The sequence below is a fragment of the Nelumbo lutea genome, chromosome 2 (genome assembly GCF_056320005.1).
Source record: "Nelumbo lutea isolate HS-2025 chromosome 2, American lotus-T2T, whole genome shotgun sequence".
Lineage (NCBI taxonomy): Eukaryota > Viridiplantae > Streptophyta > Magnoliopsida > Proteales > Nelumbonaceae > Nelumbo > Nelumbo lutea.
Window position 1 is genome coordinate 102,735,750 of NC_142685.1, and position 22,218 is coordinate 102,757,967.

Genomic DNA, 22,218 nt, shown 5'->3' on the forward strand with positions numbered 1-22,218 from the left:
TATTTTATATATATAATATTTTTTATAACATATAGTATATTCTTATATTATATAGAACATAGAGATATGTTTTTATATTCTATAATATATATACATACATATATGTGTCAATCGAGTTAAAGCTTGTGAGTTTTCGAGCCAAACTTTTTACCGATCAAACTCAAATTTGAATAATTAATTAGTTGAACTTACCCCAAGAATTAAATTCGATTCTAATTGATCTCCAACTAAACTTAATCGAACCGCTCGATTAGAGCTTGACTCAATTGCAGCCTTGATTGCGCTAAAGTCACATTTACATTTGGTTGTGGTTAGAAAGAAAATGTAGGAAAGCAAATATGTTCCTTTGTCTTTGTCTTGAAATGGTGTTCAATAGGAAAATAGGTAATGCAATTACGTTCCATTAGCTTTAGGGTAAGCTGGGGAGGAATAGGAAAATTGTTTTCCGGCCATCTATCCGAAAGAAGGGGATGCTAGACGAATATAATACAAATACATGTAAATCCGGGTAAGTGATTACCGAAAATAAATAGGGCTTTAGCCTCTGTTTGAAAATAATACAAATACAAATATGTATAATACAAATATATACAAAATAATATGAAATACAAGGTTTTGAACTTTATAAATTCGTATTTGTACTCATTCCAAACTGAGCCTAAGTGTGTTGGTAATTTGACAAATGGATGTCACGAGATTTGAATCAACAAGACAAACCTCATCACTCTAAGGAGTCATGGAAGATCAGAGAGATGCAATTTTACTGCAACTAGTTTTTTTTTTTTTTTTTTGGACAGTTTGTTTTCTTTAGTCAATACAGTCAAACAGAAAAAAAAAATTGCATATTTTTCTTCACCTACTATTCTTTCTCTCTCTCTCTCTAGAATGAAATGAAATTTCTAAGTCTGATCAAGTGGAGTTTGAGCCTTGCTTATAATATAAAGAAAATTTTGACTGAATATGATGAATCCCATAAAATCAGAGTCCAAAGTTATAAAATCAACATCATCTTTCAAAAAGAAATGATTGTCTAGATAAATAAGAGATCAATAGGATGTGATTCTACCTTTGATGAAATAAAAAATAATTTGTCTAAAAAAATCAGTTCAGAAGAGGCTTCAAGTTGCGTTATATCAAATAGTTTGCCAAAACACATATTGAGTGCTTATAACACGGAACTTTTATATTTAAGTTTATGACAAATGTACCATTTAATTACATGTGTATTCTTGGGTATTTATACACAGATTTTAGACTAAATACATATATGTAATGAATGGGACATCGATACATGCCGAATGAAAGTGCAAGAAAAGAGTGCAGGATAGAGCGTAGGAGATGAATTAGCTGAATTTAATAATTGTTTTACTGGTTCTAGAATCAATATAGTCATTTTGTTCCATACCATCTATACATGCAAGTGAAGTGAGAAATTGAGTGATTGTGGCTGATGGGTCACTTACACTTTAAGACAAAAACCTTGTTGTGTAGCGTAGTTGGTGCACTGGATGAATTGTCCGTAGTGGTGCGCAATTATTAAAGAAAAAGAACCGTTGATGATATGATGTTGTACTAGATGAACAGACCCATCCCATCCAATAAATTTAGTTATATATCTTATTGATTTTTCGAAGATTAAATCTAACATATAAATTATAAAAAAACAAAAATATCCTTAACTCTCATTAAATTTTCAAAACATACCATTTCTTAATTGTTTGGCAACATAAAATGAAATTGTCAACATTTGAAAAATGGAAATTAAGCCCCTCTTTGATTTTACTTCTAAAAAATACTTCTTTTAAGAGCTGGGACTACACATTAAGTGGTTATTAAGTGTTTTTATGTGTGGTAAAAAAGTAGAGAAAAAGTACCTTTTGTAAAAAGAAGCACTTCTTAAAAAAGTGACCTGAAAAACCTATAGCATGGAAATAGTTGCTACCAGAGCAGACTAGGCATTACCACTGGAGTTTGCAATCCCTTGGGAAGCTCTATTTTGCACATAACAACTCTTTTAAGAATTCGAGAAGGAATCGAGGAAACGAACAGTGGCACAACTCTGCAGATTAAGAAGAAATCTTCGAATAAGGATAATGGCTCAACAAGTGCATCTTTGTCATAGGATTAGGGATGAAAATGGATCGGATCAAATTCGAATCAGAGTATATTCAAATTCGATTTGATCCAAAGAACCGATCGGATCTGATAGGACTCGATTTGAATTTGAATCCTATCAATAAGTTGGATATTCATATTTGATCCGATCTGACTTGTTTTCTTTAAAACTTAATAAATTATTAAAAGAAAAAACAAAATATACTACTTTAGATAAAGTAAAAACAAAAAGACAAGTATTTTTTAATTATTTTCATCTTTTATATATACATGTTTTTTATAAAAAATAAATAATATAACAAAAATATATATATATATATATATATATATATATATATATATTATATTTATAAGTATATAACATATATTAGATTGGATCTTCTCGAATTGGATAAGGGGTGATCTGAATCTGATCTGATCCAAAGATCAAAACAGGGGTGATCCAAATTCGACCAAATAGAATTTGATCTCAGATCGGATCGGATCGATCATGATCTCATCAATTTGCACCCCTACATAGGATGATTTTATTCACGATAAGGGATCTTCTGGAGATACTTTTCCTCAAAAGGTTACAAAGTCCAACACTTCTTGAAGCATTGTACTTCGGGCTTGCACCATCACTTTTGGCTTGACAGTTGTGTTGGGTCAAGGCTTTTAAAATTGGACTAGATAGGGAACCATTCGAGGTCTAGTTCCCAGGTCAAATGGTTCGATCACCTAGTCCACTCGAAAAAAAATAAAAAATAAAAATAAAAAATAAAAAAGACCAAAAACTGTTGTCTAAGTTGATGGTTCAACCGCTCGGGTTACTAGTTTGCTGACCAAATCAATGGTTTTTAGCCAAAAGTATCTAACTATTTGAGCTTGATTCAACCAAAAAGTATGAGACTTAAGTTCGAGCTCGATCTCAATTCATGTTAGAACACTAAACTCAAATTTGGCTCCACTCAAGTTCATATGTTCAAGTTCACCTCAACGCGAGGTTGGTAGTATGCATGCCAAGCTTCATATAAAAATAAATAATATATATATATATATATATATATATGCACACACACACACATACTAGTAGGGACCCGTGCAATGCACGGGAAAATTTGAAAGATTTAATAATTTTATTTTTCATTTAATGTTGATTTATAAAAATAATTATTGTTAATTGAATATGAACAGATATTTTTTAATAAATTTAGTTTTATTAATAATTTGTAGTAATTTTAATAATTTTTATTATTTTAAATGAAATTTTGATTAATTTTAAATAAATAAAAATAATTATAAAAGCTGACATTTTTAATAATTCCACTAATAATTAATAGTTATATAGGAATGACAATGGGATGGGTTCAAGGCAGGGCACCCCATCTCTTTCCCTACCCCATAGTCAAGACACTCTACCCCATGCCCACCCCGTCATTAGTGTCACGTGGGTTCAGGGCAAGGTAACCACTCCTCAATGTCGGGCAAGTTCAATGGCAAGGCACCCCACTCCTCATCAAGGATGGAGAATCCTCAAATTTTCCTGCCCCGTCCCCAGTATTGGGTGTTTCAAGTAGATGTGTAAATTGGGTCGTGCTGGGTCAATACGACTCGATCCGCATGTGGCCTGCACAAAGTGCGAGTTGTGTTGTGCTAGTCCACGAGGTGTCCCGGGCCGTGCCCCTCTCATCTAGGATAATTTGGAGGGTCGGTTGTGGGTCGGGCTAGTCCATGGGCTGGGCCTGAGGCCAGGCCATGCCACACACCAAGCCAATCTCAAGCAAGGCACCCACTCCTTGTCCAAGGTTTTTAGAATTGGATCAGATAGGGAACCATTTGGGGTCGAACGGTCTAATTGTTCGGTCAAAACAGATTACTCGCTCTGACAAAAAAAGTAAAAAAATTAGAAAAACAAAAAAAGGCCAAAAACTATTGTCCGGGTTGATGGTTCGACTACCCAAGTCAACGGTTCACTAACCAAATAAACGGTTTTTTGAAAAAAAAAATGGCGGTTTTGAGGTGAAACGCTGTCCAGTTCCCAATTTTTCTAGTCTAACCATTTGTTTTGATCCATTTTTGAAAACATTGTCCCCGTCAACCCAATATTCAATTTGATAATAGAAATGATCAAAATGATATATTGAGTATCAACCACATGGTAAATTTCTAAAAGTACACTAAATTATCTTTAATATTAAAAAATATAATTTTATGAAAATTTTTGAAAATTTATTGTACTTGTGTGATTTTGAAAATTTATTTAAAATTTTATTGAATAATTTATTTTCTTTTCAAATGGTTTACTTATAGAATTATACTAATATATCTTATAATTTCTAATATAAACTAACCAATAATTTCCTTTTTCCAATATTATACTAATTTATCTTAATAATTTTTGTAATTATTTGTTCAAGTTATAGTTTTCCATTTCCCATAGTCATTTATCTTTAATAAATTTCAATAATTTGCAATGAAAATTATAAAATTTTTCAATGGCTTTCCAAAATCTATCAAATGTAATAAATTTTCCTAAAATTTCCAAAATATTCTAATAATTTCAATAATTATTTAATGCATTTTAAATAAACTTTCAAATACTTTATATCTTTTAATTTCAAAAATGTTATTTTACGAAAATGTAGTTTTATGAAAATTTTTGAAAAAAATTATTACATTTGTGTAACTATAGGGATTTATTGGAAACTTTTTTTAAATTGTTATTAAATATATTTTTTTATTTGGTAGTTTACTAACAAAATTACACTAATTTATCTTTTATTTTTCAATATAAATTAATTAATAATTTAATTTTTTATCATTATAATATTTTGTTCCCCCATTTGTATTTGGTTATTAATTATAATAATAACAATAACTAAAATTGTATACATTTTGATAATTGTTAAATATAATTCTTAATTTTATAGAAATTAGTTAAAGAGTTTTCAATTTCTATAAAATATTGTTAATGAGTTAACTAATAACAATATTTATTAATTTTTGGTAATTTACTAACCATATTTATTTACTTTTGGTAATAACACTATTTAATACTCATTGAATATGGGTAGGATTAAATATTAACCATATTTAACTATTTGAAATGAGTGAGAGTAGATATAGATTGGGGGGATGCATTTGAGTAATCGATTAGGGAGTGGGGCAACATGATACTTTCCTATTGATTTAAATGAGATATCTTAGGAGACAGATTATAGGAATAATTTTAGGTAGTTAGGTGACATGGCTTAATGGGAGTGGTGGGAAGGGGAGAGGAGAGAAAGTCAAAGATAATGCAGGGTGGGGATAATGGAGAAAGGAGTGTCATGGTGACAGGGACCCGTGCTTTGTTAAGTGAAAGTTAAAAAATAGAAATACATAAAAGTATATAATTGTTTTATATTTTAACTTTTTAATAAACAATCCAATCAAACTCAACCCGAGTTGGTCGGTTTTCTAGTATTTCAAATTGACTTTGGTTTAATAAATATATATTAATATTTTACATTTTAAATTTAATTTTTTAATATAGGAAAGTAGGAAAATTCCTATAATTGTTAGTCTAAAATATTTTATATCATATATTTAATTTTTGTTAATTATTTTTAAATAATATCATTGTAATTTATGAAATTTAAAGTTAATTTTTAAGTTTAAATATTTTGAACAAACAAACTAAACCAAAAATAAACCCAAATTGATACAACCTGAGTTGGTGGGTTTTCGCTAATGGTTAATCGATTTCGAGTGACAAACTACGGACTTGATCAGATCGATTTGGTTGGCAAAACAACCTGCAAACTGAACTGAACCAATCATTGAACGCTCCTAATTTCAACTAATTAAATTTATAGTCTAATCTCTAATAAATAACAATAGTTTAATCTCCAATAATTATTGAAAATTTATAGCAAATATACACAATCATTGAAAATAAGGTTATAATGAAAATATAATAGATATATAATAAAAATACAATAATTACAAAAATATAATAAATACTGAAAATAGACTAAATTAGTCAATAAATAGTGTAATCTTAAATAAAAGTTTAATATCTAATAAGTATTAATCTATAAATTATAAAAAAATGTATAATTACTAAAAAAATTTATAACAAAAATAAAATAAATATGATAAATTAATTTTCAAAAGTTAAACAATAGTTGTTTACTCTCCAATAATTATTAATAATTTTCTACTAAACAACAAAAATAAAAATACATTGATAAATAATTATTGAAATCATATTTATAAAATATAATAAATAATTACTAAAAATAAAATAAATATTCATTATAGTATATAAAAATATATATTGAATATACGCTATTATTGTAAAATTGTTACTAATAAATGTAATTTTGTTGATAATTATTTTCTATAATTATTAATTGATATAAGTTAAATTAGTTATTTACAATATTATTTCATTATTGAAATAATATTGTTATTTAAATTCTTAAAATAGTAATTACTTATTGAATTTAATAAACCATAAAATTATAATTGTATTATTATTACATAATTTGTTATTAATTTTTTAAAATATTAAATTATTATTAATATGAATATTATGAATTCTATTATAATTATTTTTCTACTTTCAAGATTTTTTTTAATTTATTACATAGTTTCATTATTTTAACTATTTAAAATTTTGTCATGATAAATATTTTGTTATTTAAATATTTAAATAATATGTAAAGAATTTAAAAAATTTCATTATTTGAATTTTATTTATTTTAATGTTATTACATAATATTAAATATTTTGTTATATTATTTAGCTATTTTAAACTTTTTTATTTAAGATTTTTAGTTATTCAAATATTTATATAATGTTTTATTTTTTAATGTTAATTTTTTTATTATTTGAATAACATTTAAATTGAATAATTCGTAATATTATAATTTATATTGTTACTACATAATTTCATGATGAACTTTGTAAAAATATTGAATTATTCAGAATATGAATATTATTAAATCTATTAAATTTTTTTGTGTTTTGAATAAATATTTTAAATTTAATATATAATTTTGTTATAATATTTAAATAGTTCTGAACTTTTTTAATTGAAACTTTCTTTAGATTAGACCTAGCAAAAAGTTGACCTAACCCGCGAACCCGACCCAACCCGACCCGAAAAAACAAGGTTAGGGTCTCATATTTAGCTACCCGAATGTGTAAATGACTCAACCCAACCCAACCCATAAAAAACTGGGTTGGGTTGGGTCATGGGTCAACCTGTTGACCCGATTGTCAAGTCTAATTGGGATTATTTATGCATTGTTAGAAGTTTCCACTCTTTAATTTTTTCTATTTAGTATTTACTTTTTATTGTTTACTCTTTAAATTGTTAAATGTTCAAGTGTTTTATTTTATATTAGGAATTTTAAGGTTAATTATTTTAATGTTGACATTTTTCTTTGTTTTTTTTTAATTTCAATTACTTTTTGGGATGACCCGAACTGACCCATGGGTCAACCCTAACCCAAACATTTAGGGTTAGGGTCTAGCATTTGACAACCCAACCCGAAATTCAACCCGACTAGAAATCAACCCGAAGTACCTTGACCCGAATCACCCAACTCAATTGCCAAGTATACTTTAGATAGATATAGATAAAAAGTGGGGGAGAGGATAAATAGGAATTAGAGATAGTTTAGGAGAGAATCTCTCTACTAAATTAGAGATAATTTAAGAGATAAATTGGATTTAGAGATAATTTAGGAGATAAATATGAATTAAAGACTATTTAGGAGGAAGTGGTGCCACTTGGGTAAATATTAGAAAAGCAAATCCCTCTTTCTTAATGGTTGTTAGAAATAATTAAGCACATGTAATTTCTTTATTGGTTTAATGGATAATTATGTAGAATTAAAAAATTAAAAAATAAAAAAAAAACAGAAAATTAGGAAGGGGGGTTTGAAGCAAGAAGAGATATGTTGACATAGATATATATATATATATATATTACACTATAAAAAATTAAAAATATTGTATATAATATAAACTTAATTAGGCTCATCATCAACTTTTCGAATTGAGCTTCATTTGGCCGGAGCATGACTCAATTAGCAAATCAACTTATATATTGGGTTCAAGCTCACAGCTAATTTTAGACGGAATTGAATCAAAATTTTCACGAGGCAAGTTCGAATAAATAGTGAAAAAGCTTGATTGGTATTTATCCCCACTTTTTACTTTTACCCATATCCTTTTTGCCCCTTCAAATGAAATTCTCCAGAAAATAAATGATGCGAAAAAAAAAAATTAAAAAGCAGATTGGCAAATGGATTCGTCCAATTAAAGATGGCCTACATAGGCGAGAGCCAAATTAAGATGAGAATTGAGAAACACCCAACTTGGGCAATGAGAAGGATAAAGAAAACGTCAAACCCATATTTTGGGCTTTGTTTTTTACGACTTCAGAAACTTAATTACCAACTTAGCCAAATATAGGGATTTGTGATAGTAAAATTGGACAAATCACCTATTTTATTCCATTATAAAACCATAACCATCTTCTCCTCCGTCTTTGGGCGATCAAGAGCAAAGAAAAAGCTCTTCGTCTGGGAGAAACCAAGGGAAGAGGGAGGTTTCTGGGAGGATCACCAAACAGTGATCCTCTCCAAATGCCGACCTCCATCCCTTGTTCAAAGGTACGTCCTACACTTCTTCATCTTACAAAACTCTTGCTTCAATTTCAATCTAATTAAACATTCACATTTCTTTTGATGAGTTTAACTAATCCAAATGGAACACCTGTGATGTGATCGCATAGCAGATACTGAAACAATAACAACAACAACAACAAAAGAAGCATCAAACGAAGGCATCTGATCCAAAACATCATCAACATGGGCATCACAAGGAGAAGCATTGTGGTTCTTGTGTTGGTGCTGGCCATGGCTGATTCCTTTGCAGAGGGCTTATTTTTGGGAAGAAAAACGGTATCAGTGGAAAGCGAATTGAAGGAGCCACTGAGTGTTCACTGCTGGTCCTCAGACGATGACCTGGGATTGCATGTGCTAGAAGAAGGGCAAAGAATTTCATGGAGATTCTTCGACTCCTTCTTCACCCGGACACGCTTCTTCTGCTTCATGACATACGGGGATGACAGGAAGATAGTCGGAAGCTACCCGATTTATGATTCGGAGGTGGACATTGCTCCTTTCCCTTGCCAAAGAGTATGCAGATGGATGGTCAATAAGTTTGGCTTGTATTCGTACGATGTGTCAACAGACAAATGGGCATTTATATACTCTTGGCCCCATGACAACAAGCCCAGACTCTTTCCAACTCCAAGTCTTCCCTTTGAAACCTATCCCTAACCCTAAATACTTACTACTCATAGTTGGGTTTTGATTGATGTCTTCCTAGCTAGATGGGTGGTCTCACTCTCAGGCTGAGTAGTAATATTCAATTTGAGGGATTTGTTATTGTTGTTGTTGTAATTTTGACTTTTCATTAATTCATTTTTATTTTTTAACTTTTGGTTCTCTCTCTGCTGCACTTTCACACACAATTAATCTTTTTTTTTTCATTTTTCTATTATTATTATCTATCTTTTACAAAAAAGAAAATTTTATTTGGTTGTTTGCTTCTTTCAAAATGATCCTTTTATTGATAGAGAAACCGCTATTATTAGATTATATTGAATCCTATTTCCAGCTCTTACTTGGTTTATGTTGGATTATTAAAGAGGATAAGATCCCTGATTAGTTAGGCACTTGTTTAATCAAAAAGGACTTGAATTTCTAACATGCAAATTAATTATGTTTCTCACTGTTGATATGTGAAAAAAAAAGAGAGAAGACAAATTAATTAGAATTCACCGGGCCCACTAAGAAGAATTGGCCCGTTAGCCCAAGGAAGTGTTATACTACATGGGCTTAAACCTCAAATTTTTAGTGCATTGCTTAAAAAAAAAATCCTAAGTTTAAATCTGTCATTCAATGGACAGATTTGCCAAATCTTAGATTGGTATATAGAGAATCCTGATTAAAAAGGAAATCACACGAGGACTTGATTGATCAGCCAAGTTTGGAAGTCAAGTTAGATCAAATAAATTAAGAGTTGCATGGACCCAACCCCTTTTGACAAGTAACACTTGGCTTTAAATAGGAGGACAAATCCAATCCATTTCCTAATTAATTTTTAAATATAATTATAAATTGATCACTAAACCATCAGTAGGCCCCATATTAATTATACAAGCTGGTTGAATTCAAATGCTTGGCCAAATCTGTTATAAATAGGAGGAAGTAGGCTGTTTACGGGTCGGGTTGGGTCGGTTTACTGTAGTTTTTTCAATCGGTTCGACTTGGTTGGGTTACTTGACATAGAAACCGAAACTGACCCAGTGTTAAGCAAAATCGACTTGGTCGGTTTGAGTCAGGTTGGGTCGGATTCGGTTCTAAGTTCATCCCTGTGATAAAACTTGCTAATTTTAAAAATAGTCATAAATTGAACAACATTTCGGCCATCTCTTATGATAAAATTTAAATGAAAAGTTAATCACAAAAGTTGTTCATTAATCACTATTCACTAATCCAAAGTTTTTTGCAACCATTCAAAAACCATGTGGCCTAATGGGCTTTGGAACTTCATGTTTGAACTAGGAACTAAGTCGGTTCAGTTCGGGTCAGTTCAGGTTTTCTTGTGTGAAAACTGAAACCGATCCGAATCATCGATTTAGGAATTTGCACAACCTGAAACCGACCCGTGCTGATGAAAACCTGGCCAACTCGGATCGGATCAGTCCGGATTGGTCAGTTTGGTCGGGTTGGGCCTTCTTATGAACAACCCTAGGAGAAAGAAGGGCAAAGCCACTTTGGTTCTTCCTCGGAACCCTTTCTATGGTTCTCACACTTCGGCTCTCTTCCTTCGAGCTCTCCCCCCTCAGGTGGCCCTCTTCATTAGCTCTTCAACCTTTTGTTTCTTTTTTATGCAGGAAGAAAGAACAAGAAGCTTTGAAGTTCCAATGACGTCGTGCCACATCAATTAAAATATTTGGAAAAAATTTCTGAATTGGTGCAGCCAACAAAGACTTCTACCAAGTTGCTACATCATAAAGAAAAAGAAAAACTTCTACAATCAAGGATATTCCTTTCAGCTGTTTATGTTCGAATCTTTGATTGATCGCGAGTGGAGTATTTTGTTCACACAAAGTTAGTGGTTGCTTGCTTCACTTGTTTTGGATTTTGCAAAAGATAAGAGAACAAGAGGGTTTTCAAAAAAAAAAAAGAAAGAGTTTGTATTCCACTTACATTTCTGTAAAAAAAAAATAAATTAAATTTCTTTGAATTTGTCTACACTTTATTTGTGCTCCAAATTTAGCACGAAATTTGTATTGACAAATTTCTGGCATACCTTGTGGGACATATCTTTCCACTTATATCTTAAGTCAACACATCAAGTTTGTTTTTGACAAACGTTTTGGATGCATGGCTGCAACGAAAATTGTTTCAAGTGTCGTTGGAAACAAGAAAAATGCCACATATAGCTCAAGCTCGTCTAGACCAAGTGCATTTTTAGCCTCCAATTATGAGAGGCCAACCACCAGCCTCATGACCAGGTCTGGAGATTCACAACTGGTTGTATCTCTCGCCTTCTATGGAACTCAAGAGGTCCCTTCAAAAGTCCGAAATGCCAAAAAGAGGTCTTCAAGGTTTGTCGATGGCAAAGAACGCTAATATGAAAGGGTAGCCCTAACGAAAGAGTTTGTCTCAACAACTCTACTTGAGCATCCAAGTGAACAAATACCCGTGTCAGACGCAGAATCTAGTACCAGATCAATGTCCAACTCTCATCCCAACTCCCCTAAGACTAGAGGGTCCGATTACATATAGACACACTCCTACACTTCGGTAGCATTCGTTATGATGGCGGGAGCTACTACAGTTGAAGAACAATTTGCTGAAATGGCTATGGCCATCGCTAAGTTAACAAAGACAATGGAAGAGAACGACCTTTAAATTGCTTCTTTGATAAATAAAATGGAACAAATGCAAACAACGACATCCAGCCAGGGACCTTCACACCCACCAAGGTTCACCCCGCAAGTAAACCCTCCCCGAGGGGAGTTTCAAGAATGTACTAACATACAGGATGCTCAACATGCTTCGGTCACTTTTCTCTTAGTACAACAACTCCAAAACATGATATCTGACACAATACATACTTAGTATGGGGGTGTTCCACAATCATCATTGGTATATACTAAGCCATACACCGAGTACATTGATCATATGCCTTTGTCGTTAGGGTACTAGCCCCCAAAGTTTTAACTATTTAACGGGAAAGGTAACCCCATGCAACATATTGCACACTTCGTGGAGACCTGTAATAATTCCGAAACCTATGGTGATTTGATGGTAAAGCAATTTGTACATGCAAGTTCTAGCAACCTCAATAACCCCTTTCAAGGTTACCGGGAGGAAAAAAAGTAAGAAATAAATAAAATCAAATATTTAGCAAGAGAAAGAAAATCGAAAACTCACTCTTAAGGAATTGGAAGTGAAGGTGTATCCATTCCCCGACTTAGATGTCCCAAAAATGTTGGATGCCTTTCTAATTGGAAAGCTTATAGAACTTTCTGATAGTAAACTCCCAAAAAAGGAAGGGAAAATTGATCATTCAAAGTATTGTCGTTATCATTGGGTAATTAGCCACCTAATTAAGAAATGTTTTATCCTCAAAGACAAGATAACGCAATTGGCCAAGTCATAAGTAATCGAACTAGATCCAAGTGAGGACATAGTAATCACCATCATGACAACAGTTACATTTGGATCCTTTGAACCTTAAACTCTCTAATACCCTCATTGTCTTGTCATCTATGAACTTACACCGAGGGCATCAATAAATCAAACACAAATCCCTAGCGACCCTTCTACTTATTGCCATACACTAGGAGCTGTACTAAATCGAACACAAGCACATGCCTTTAAGTCCCAAGGAAATTCCTTCACTTCGGTCCACTATGTCACTTTCAAAAGATTACTAGACCATCATTACACGTTAGGAGAGTCATGCGACAAACCAATCCACTCTACCTTGTTGTTAATACTGGATTTTTGCTCAATCCACTTGCATGAACCTCCAATTCACCCCAAACACCCGATCAGACCCTTCCAACCTCTCCAAAATACCCAAAAACCTAAAAAAACCCAAATTTCACCCTAAGAGCCCTCAGATCCACCGTTAAACCTACCTAATACATATCCGATGGCCTCGATCGACCCTCACTTACATCTCAACCATTAGATCAAACACAACCATCAGACCCAGGACATCCCAAAATACCTACCCATGAAATTTGAACTCAAGATTCCTTTGTTCACCCATCCGTTAAACAAAGATTTCATTTTGACCATTCTCGCACCCACAACCATATCCACTTGATCCGAACACATCTAAATCAATCAAACTATTCTAATCACTCGAGAATACCAAAAAAACCTCTACATATGAAATTCCAGACCAAAACACCTCCATTTACCCCCTTAATCATACCAAGATTCCATTTCAAGGTTTCAGATTGACTGGATTACAAATCTGCCCGATCTAGACCTAGTTGACTCAATTTGACTTTACCAATCATCTCAGACTACCCAAAAACCTTACCTTGAGAAATTTCACCCAAAACTGCCTTTATTTTCCCCTTTATCACACAAATTCCATTTCGAGCCCCCAGACTAACCAAATCGAACCCTTTCCAGATCTACCCAATCTGGGCCCAATCGGACCAATCTGACCCCTCCAATCAACCCAAAATATTCAAAAACCCCGCCCCATGAAATTTCATTCAAACCATCCACATTTATCCTTCCATCTAAAAGATTTCGTTTCGGCCAATTTCATTGATCCGCACGCATTAAAACCCTTCTCAACCATCAGACCCATCTCAACCCTCCAGTTTTCTGACCTGGAACCACCCATCATTGAACCAGGACCTCGGTCTAAGCCCCTGGACCGGTTTAACCCATTTTCCCAAAATTACAAAAATACCCCTCCCACCAAATTACCGAAATGCCCTTGACCAAAGTTAACTAAATCACCCCACAAAAATTACCAAAATACCCCTCCCACCAAAATTTCCCAAATTACCTCTTTGACTAAAATTACCCTAATACCCCTCCCCAAATCACCAAAATCTCCTTGACCAAAATTACCCAAATTACCCTCTTTAACTAAAATTACCAAAATACCCCTCCAAAATCACCAAAATCCCCTTTACCATAATTGCCGAAATTACCCCTTTAACCTTATTCCCAAAACACCCTTTGACTTAATACCCCTCCTACCAAACTTACCAAAATACCCCTCCTTTCAAATTCCCAAAATGCCCCCTCACACCAAATTACCAATTTATCCCCAAATTACCATAAATTACCCTCTGGACCCCAAATATTGAACCCTCCCCTTTGAACCCTGGCTTACCTAAACCCCGCTTTCTGTTTTTGACAATTGATAGAACCTTCCCTTGTCGAGTTCAAATCTGCGCCCTACAACCGGGCACCACCACAAACACCCCACACAATCGGAAGGCGCCAAGTGTCCTCTCGCACGATTTCCTCCCTCAGCCTGCGTGGAGCTAACGGAACGGCTGTTAGCTCCAAATTCCCGCTACTCTCGAGTCTCGACTCTCGACCTGGCCTCCAGTATCTAACTTTGACCCACCTCTGCACTCCTACATCCGAGCTAACGGCAATAATTCCGGTGACAAAGACCTTTCCGGCAGACACACCGTAGGTATTCCCCTGTTTTCCAGTAGTCTCTACTTCTCTCCTTCAACTTTACATTCATCAGTCGCTCTTTTTCTTCTTCTGCTCCAGGGAAGAACTTTTGTTTTCGATGGCCATGCCGGACGGGGCCAAGAAGCTAGAGACGTCGAACTATCTCCGGTATGTTGAATCTTTGGCAGTTCTACTATCCAGCATCGGGAAGATCTCGCATTCACATGCTGTAATCCTCGGGGAAGCACTTGCTTTGGAGGAGAATGATTTGGTGTTCCTTAGTGAGAGTTCTCTCGCGACTCTCGCCAGGCTCTGGTTCCATCGCCAATGTAGGTGAGCGTCAATTGATCTACGCAAGTTGGAGTATTGGATCACTAGAAATCAATATTTTGGTGCGTTACTTGAATAGGGGTCTTCTTCTTCTTCTTCTTCTTCTTCTTCTTCTTCTTCTCGCACAAAATAGGATTCATCTTATTTTAACAGTAGAAAAAGAACAAAATTTGAGGCATTCATTGAATATGGATATTCTTAATTTTGAATATGGGTGTTTTTACATAGAATTCACTTTTTCTATTTTTATTAGAAAATCCAAGTTTTGATGCAATAAAAAATAGGAGAGAATGAATAGGGAAAATCTGAACCTGTATAATGGTCGGGTGGTCGCCGGTGATCTCCCTTCCCTTCTGTATTTTGTATTGAAAAAAAGAAGATAAAAAATAACTCAGCAAAACATGTAAAGGATGTTAGAGAGGGATGCGATGAGAGAGACGGGGAGTACCTTTGGTGTATTTGTCGGAATGAACGTCTTTGCCGGAATTCTCGCCATTAGTAGCGGGAATTTGGAACTAACGGGACGAGTTAACGTCCGTCATATTAGCTCCACACGCGTTAATGGGGAAACGTGTGGAAGGACACTTGGCACCTTCTGATTGTGTGGGGCGTCCGGCTGTGGGGCGCAGATTTGAACTCCCCCTTGCCCTCCATTATAAATGGAGACACCATTCCCAAGGTACGAGGGGGAGTTTTTGAAGAGAATAGGAGAGGCTCTCGAGGTTTTCCTCTTTGAGGAGCTGCCGGGTTGGGAAGAGAGAGAAAGAGAGGTGCGAGAGAGAAAGGTTTCTTCAATAGTTAAGGAGAAAGAGGGTGGAGGGGAAGAACACCTCGAGGGTATGTGAAAACCCCCGAATTGAGAAGGTGAGACGGTGAAAGGGAGCTCGGGTGAAAGAAGAAAACAGAGTGAAAATGATAGAGAGAAAGGGAGAGCCGAGAGTACCAGAGAAAGAAAAAACGGTAGAGAGAGAGCTGAGAGAAACAAAGAAATGAAGGAGAGAGATTAGAGAGACGAGAGAGAGATTAGAGAGACAAAGGGAGGAGACACAAACTAACACATCAGCCATTCTTACCATCGCCGCTGGATTTCAGTGTCACCGCAAGTGCTCACGATCTGCTTCCTCTGTCACCTCCGAGCCGAATTTTCCCCAATTTCATCAAGTTATTCTAAACCTGTGCATTCGAATTTAGTAGCATCGATTTCTTCGAAGGTTACAAGAGGTGAGATTCGTACCTCATCTCCCTTGCAGTTTCATTCTTTTTTACTGCTTTTATTTTTGGGCTTTCTTAAAAGCCAGAGGTTGTCTGCATCTTCTTGCAATCGAAGGAAGAAATTCGAGGGCTCTCTCCTCCTTCCAGCTAATCGAACCGTAAGATAGCGGGGGTCCTGATAGAAAAGGGGTGGGAATGTATTCTCACCCCTTTGCTCAGGCCCCTGTACCTAAAAGGAGATTAAATGGGAAGGAAGAGATAACCGGTTACAGGAGCTCCCTTCCATTGCAGGTGGACGACAAATTCTTCTTCTGTCGCCTTCTTCTTATGTGATTTCAAGGAATGGAATATTTCTTATGTGATTTCAAGGAATGGAATATTTCTTATATGATTTCAAGGAATGGAATTAATATTTGCACCGATCAGAGAGAGAGAGGGGTGCCTAACCCCTTCCCTCTCTCTCTCGTTCAGCTTACCTACATATTCGGTGACAAGGCCTGGAGTCCTTTTTTTTTTTTTTTGTTTAATTGCATATTCTGGAGACCCATCACTCCCTATTTCGTGATTTTGGTGGGTGGCGACTCTAAACAATCAGCCAGTAAGTGAACTGCCGGTTTATTCCGACGTTCACAGAATGGCGACTCCACTGGGGAGTCCTTGAGTGCTGTGCAAAGGTTAATTCCATTTCCCTTTTTTTTTTCGAAGGAGGAGCTGTTTTGTTCGATCCTTGTTAGTTCAGTTACTCTATTTCTCTGTTTTTGAAGGAAAAACAAAGAAAATAAATATAGATTTGTCTGTTTTTTTCTCTGCCTTTAGTTTTAGATAATTGGATCTGTATGTTGTAATATCTGCATTGGTTTTTCCTAGAGATTGTCGTGCATTGGTTTTTCCTAGAGAGAGATTGCCGTTTAAATTTGGCACAAGAGGATTCTTGGAGTAATTGTGGTTACTGCACTTGCCTTGACTACAGTGAGGCACATTTACAGAACAGGTATGGCGTTAAGCTGGCTTTGCCAATCATATGTTGATCGAATTTGAAAATAACCTCTGGTATTACATTTGGTTCTTGAGAAGCTGGCCTATATTGTACACATCATTCAGGCATATCTTCTTATTTCTGCATATGATTTTGATGCCCTGTTGCTGAATTCTAATATAACCAAAAGGCAACTGTGGAAATTCTTTGGACTGGACAGTCTTTCCTTGGTTGCTCTTCAAGCTTGGATCATCGAATCGGTAGTCACCTGTATCGATTCTCAGCTCCAAGTCACCGTCGGTTAGTCTTCAATCTCCCACTTAGTCCCCTGTCTACATTGACATCACTTGTTGGCACACGGGCTGGATGACCTACTCTGTCTCAGATATATCTCCATACCAGCAATTGGTATTATAGTCCCAGAGGTTTGGGATTATGTTAGTGCTACACAGGTTTTTATTTTCTTCTCATCTGTCCGGGTATGGAGTTTCTCTTATAGCATTGTGGGTTGTTCCTCAAGACAGCAAACTATGCTGCTAGCCTTTGTTCCTTTTGGTAACAAGTGGTAATAGGCCATGTGCATGTTGAAAACATGGTTAGTGGTAAGCCTCCCTTGGTGACACGCCAGTAGTAGACTAGTAGTATATAATAAGCAAGTGTTCCTCCAGCTATAACAAATGGCTTAGCTATTTCAATCCTTTCCATCAATGGAATTAGGGGGCAGGCCTTAGTGGCCTTCTGATGCATCATGCAAGTGTCATTCAACTCTCTCGACCATCATCTCTCCTAGTGGACTGTGTTCCAGCTAGTTGAATTCTTACATTGACAGATGAAAGGCAACCCTGAAGTATGTCCCAGAAGTTGTAACCTTAAGCAACTAGCAAGAAATGGTGGAGAAACTTTAATCTGCACTAGTTTCAGCTTACTAGGCCACTTCTCTCGAGGTTTTGTCTTGACAGCCCAGTGCTAGTATATTGTGGTTACACGTATTTCCATCGAGTCTCTGGCACCATCTGTGGACCTATTGGACTGATCAGATCCTAGCCGAAGTAGTTGGTGTGAAACATATGCTTTTGGTTGCAGCTGATTTCTTTCATTTCACTACTTGTTCAAGTGTTGATTTGGATTGGATAATTGACTATTTGCTTTTGTTTTACAAGTAGAAATAGAAAATAATGGAGTCATTTCATGATCGATAGCGATACTTCTTAATATCATGTATAGACCAGGCATGTATATTGAATGATTATTTATATTCATTTTTATGTTTTTTAAGCTATGCCTTGTACTGATTGTTATAAATGAGTATCCGCATATTGTATATCATCATTGGAATTCTAGAGCCCACTATCCTATTTGGAGAGAGTCCGGTACACTTGGGCCATCCGGACTAGGCACCCAATGAGACCGGTGGAAAGCTCTCAGTCAGTCACCAACCTAAGAAGCCCGTATGAGTGGAGGTTTAAAGACTGGTGGCCGTTAACCATGATTTAGATATCACACCCCAACCCATGCGCATCAGTTGTGTGATACCTTTGTATTTTCAATCTTAGAGGGCCAATTAAGAAAAAATTTAAAAAATATAAAAAGTGTAAATCCGGAAAAGGAAAAAAAATATAAAAATCCAAAAATTAAAAATAAGAAAAGAGAAAAGCAAAAAAAAAAAAGAAAACTACAAAATTTGAAAAAAAAAAGAGAAAAACCAAAAAAAAAAAAAAATCCAATGTGCAAAAAAGGGGGAAAAATACAAAATAAAAAAAAAATCAAAAGAGGGAAAAATCCGGAATACAAAGAAAAGGAGAAAAAAACAAAATAGAAAATCAAATAAAGAAAGGGAAAATTCCAAAATCAATCAAAAAATTAAAGAAAAAAAAAGAGGTAAATGCAAAAATGGAAATACATAAAATAACAAATGGGAAAATACAAAAACAAAAAGAAAGAAAATTAAAAATGCAAAAAAAAAAACAAATAAAAAAAGAAAGGGAAAATTCTAAAATCAATAAGAAAAAAAATCCAAAATACAAAAAAAAAATGGGAATATGGAAAACAAAAAATGGGAAAATACAAAATTGAGAAAAATCCAAAATTCAAAATATAAAAAGGGAAAGAAAATCCAAAAAAAGAAAGAAACCAAACAAATTGAAAATCTGAAATAAAGAATGGAAGAAAATTCCAAAGGATTAGAACATTCAAAAACAAAATAGAAGGGGGGAAAAGGAAAGGAAAATCCAAAATAGTCCATAGAAAAGGAGAAAAGTCAAAAAAAGGGGGAAAGAAAGAAAAATCCAAACTAAAAAAAGGGGATCAAAGGGAGGAGAATTGAAAAATATAGAAACACTTGAATATGATAAGGAAATGCATATAAATCACATAAATACATTAACAATTCTAAACCAAAAGTGAATTATCTATAAATAAGATATAAACACATGAAAAATGCATACTTCAACAGGTTATATGAAGAGAAATAATAAACAATACCGAGACTCTAGAACATCCAAACATCATACAATAATTATCACTCTTTCAATTTTATTAATTTTTGGGAATATTTATTAATTTAGTGTTTTTATTTAAATGGTAGCTCTTTTTTTAAATAATAAATATGTTTCCATTTTTAATATATAATGCTTTTATTTTATATATGATTGTAAAATAAAACAAATAAATCATTTTAGGATAAAATAAATTATTTATAATTTTCAGTTTTTATTAAATTTTTTGGGGAAATTAAATCCTAAATTATTCATTTCAGTTTATAATTATAATTTTCTGTTTTCCATTAATTTTGTTGGGCAAATTTATTTAGTTAGTATTTTTATATAATTACTATTTTTTCAAACAATAACTATGTATTCATTTTTAACATATAATTATGTGTAAAATAAATTATATAAATCATCTAAGGTAGATTATATAATTGACTACTTTTGGATTGTTTTTCATATTTAATAAAAATTAAAAATAGTATTATGAAAACTGAAATAAATAATCTAAAATTTAATATTTTTCTTTGTCAAACTAGGCATGAATGTGCCTTCATATCGGTGTGTATCTAGTTGTGGTGTATCCCGTATCCATGACCATAGATACAGATACAATATGCCCCATATCGAGAGTATCGTATCGATACCTTAATCCTTGAAAACTGTATATTGACTACTTTTGGATTGTTTTTCGTCTTTAATAAATATTAAAAATAGTATTATATATTGAAATAAATAATATAAGATTTATTTCTTAAAAAAATTTTAATAAAAACTAAAAATTATAAAAGTAATATATTTCATATACTTAAATGATTTATATATTTGATTTTACACAATTATGTTAAAATTCTACTCTATTTGCAGTGTAAAATTCTATATTTCATCTACGAGTGTAAAATTCTAATTCAGGCCAACCCGAGTTCACCCCTATTTGCAAAAGCTGGGCATGTTCATGCTTTATCGAGGGTGGTACAGGGGAAGTGCTATGACCACGGTCGCAGCACCAGAAGTGAACTCCAACAAACCAAATGCTTATTAGTTTTGCGGTTTAATTAGGGTTTTAATGGGCTGAAATTTGCTCAATAAAATAAAAATCATGAACAAAAGCCAATATAGCATCTCTTTAAATTTCAAATAATTCGTGCACGTCAGATGAGATTAACCTACTTCAGCCATGTGGACAAATGATGTGACCAATTTAGACAGTGCAATAGAGGGTAGATTCTGTAGGCTGTAGAGAATGTCTTGCGTCTGAGTGTGAGCAGATGCATGACTAGAGCAAACGGCTCTGGGGCCCCATAATCTGCCACCCGTTGCATTTTTCAAAAACCGAAACGGATCATTAAATCAGTTTAAACTGAACCTTTAAACGGATCACATGTAAATGACATTTTCATTTGGTATATATTCATGTCAATAATGTGCAAACCAATAACGTTGTGATAGTTGCTTCTTTTGAGAAATCACCTCATTGACATTACTTCTACCAAACACGTTCTCTTGAAGAAACCAATGATTCCTTAAGCATTAAAACCAAGGTTTTAAAAATTGACGACTCGGAAATGGAATCATTTGAGTTATCAGTTTTTGGGTCAGCGGTTTGACCGTTCGGGTCAAATGGTTTGGGCAGTTTGTATTAGGGCAAGATAACAAATAGTATATGAGAAACAGAAAGGAGGAGTGGAGAAGAGTCTTTTGTAGGTTAAGAAAGAAGAGAAGGAAAGAAAAGAGAAAGGAAAAAAAAAGGAAAAGAAGAGAAAGAAATGGAAGGAAAAAAAGAGGGAAGGAGGGAAAAAGAGGAGAATGGATTCGATGTTCATTGGCAACGGCGACAATGAGATGGTGACGGCAGTAACAGCGCAGATGACAGATCTGAGATCTGAGATATGAGTTCTCAGATCTCAGATCTGAGATTGATTTTTTGTTTTTTCTCAGATAACTGCAACTTCTTCTTTCTCTGTCTCTGTGTTTCAGATTTGGAGTTTCTCCTTTGCAATTTCTCAAATCGCAAACCACTGTCCGGGTCAAATGAATCAATGATTTGACCACCTGGATCAGCTGTTTTTTGACAAAGTCAACAGTTTTTGACCCAAGAACGGGTCAGAGGTAAAACAGAACCGTTTGCTTGGATGGTTTTTGGGCCAAACAGTCCAACCGTCCATGTCTAGGTTAACGATGGCTCAAAAACATTGAGTAAAACCCTTCAAAACCACTGATTCTTGGGGAAATGAGTTAAATCTTGTGACTTTTAACCATCTGACCAAGGATTATTTGTAAAACTTTGTGCAAAACTCTTCTCCAGACTCCAGGGTTCTTTTAAATGAATTGGAAAATAAGAGGGTTGGAAGTAGGACCAATTTCA

At 34.1% G+C, this 22,218-nt stretch overlaps 3 long non-coding RNA genes across 3 annotated transcripts; all 3 read left to right on the top strand.

Moving 5' to 3' along the window:
* Positions 1–8,646: 8,646 nt before the first annotated feature.
* LOC148872401 (uncharacterized) lies at positions 8,647–9,598 on the top strand. The gene is made up of 2 exons (XR_016107058.1): positions 8,647–8,768; positions 8,894–9,598. It is a non-coding gene; the product is annotated as an uncharacterized LOC148872401 (long non-coding RNA).
* Positions 9,599–14,743: 5,145 nt separating this feature from the next.
* LOC148872402 (uncharacterized) lies at positions 14,744–15,409 on the top strand. Its single transcript, XR_016107059.1, has 2 exons — positions 14,744–14,865; positions 14,949–15,409. It is a non-coding gene; the product is annotated as an uncharacterized LOC148872402 (long non-coding RNA).
* A 453-nt stretch (positions 15,410–15,862) lies between these two features.
* Positions 15,863–18,639, top strand: LOC148872403 (uncharacterized). The gene is made up of 2 exons (XR_016107060.1): positions 15,863–16,400; positions 17,259–18,639. It is a non-coding gene; the product is annotated as an uncharacterized LOC148872403 (long non-coding RNA).
* The last annotated feature ends 3,579 nt before the right edge of the window (positions 18,640–22,218 follow it).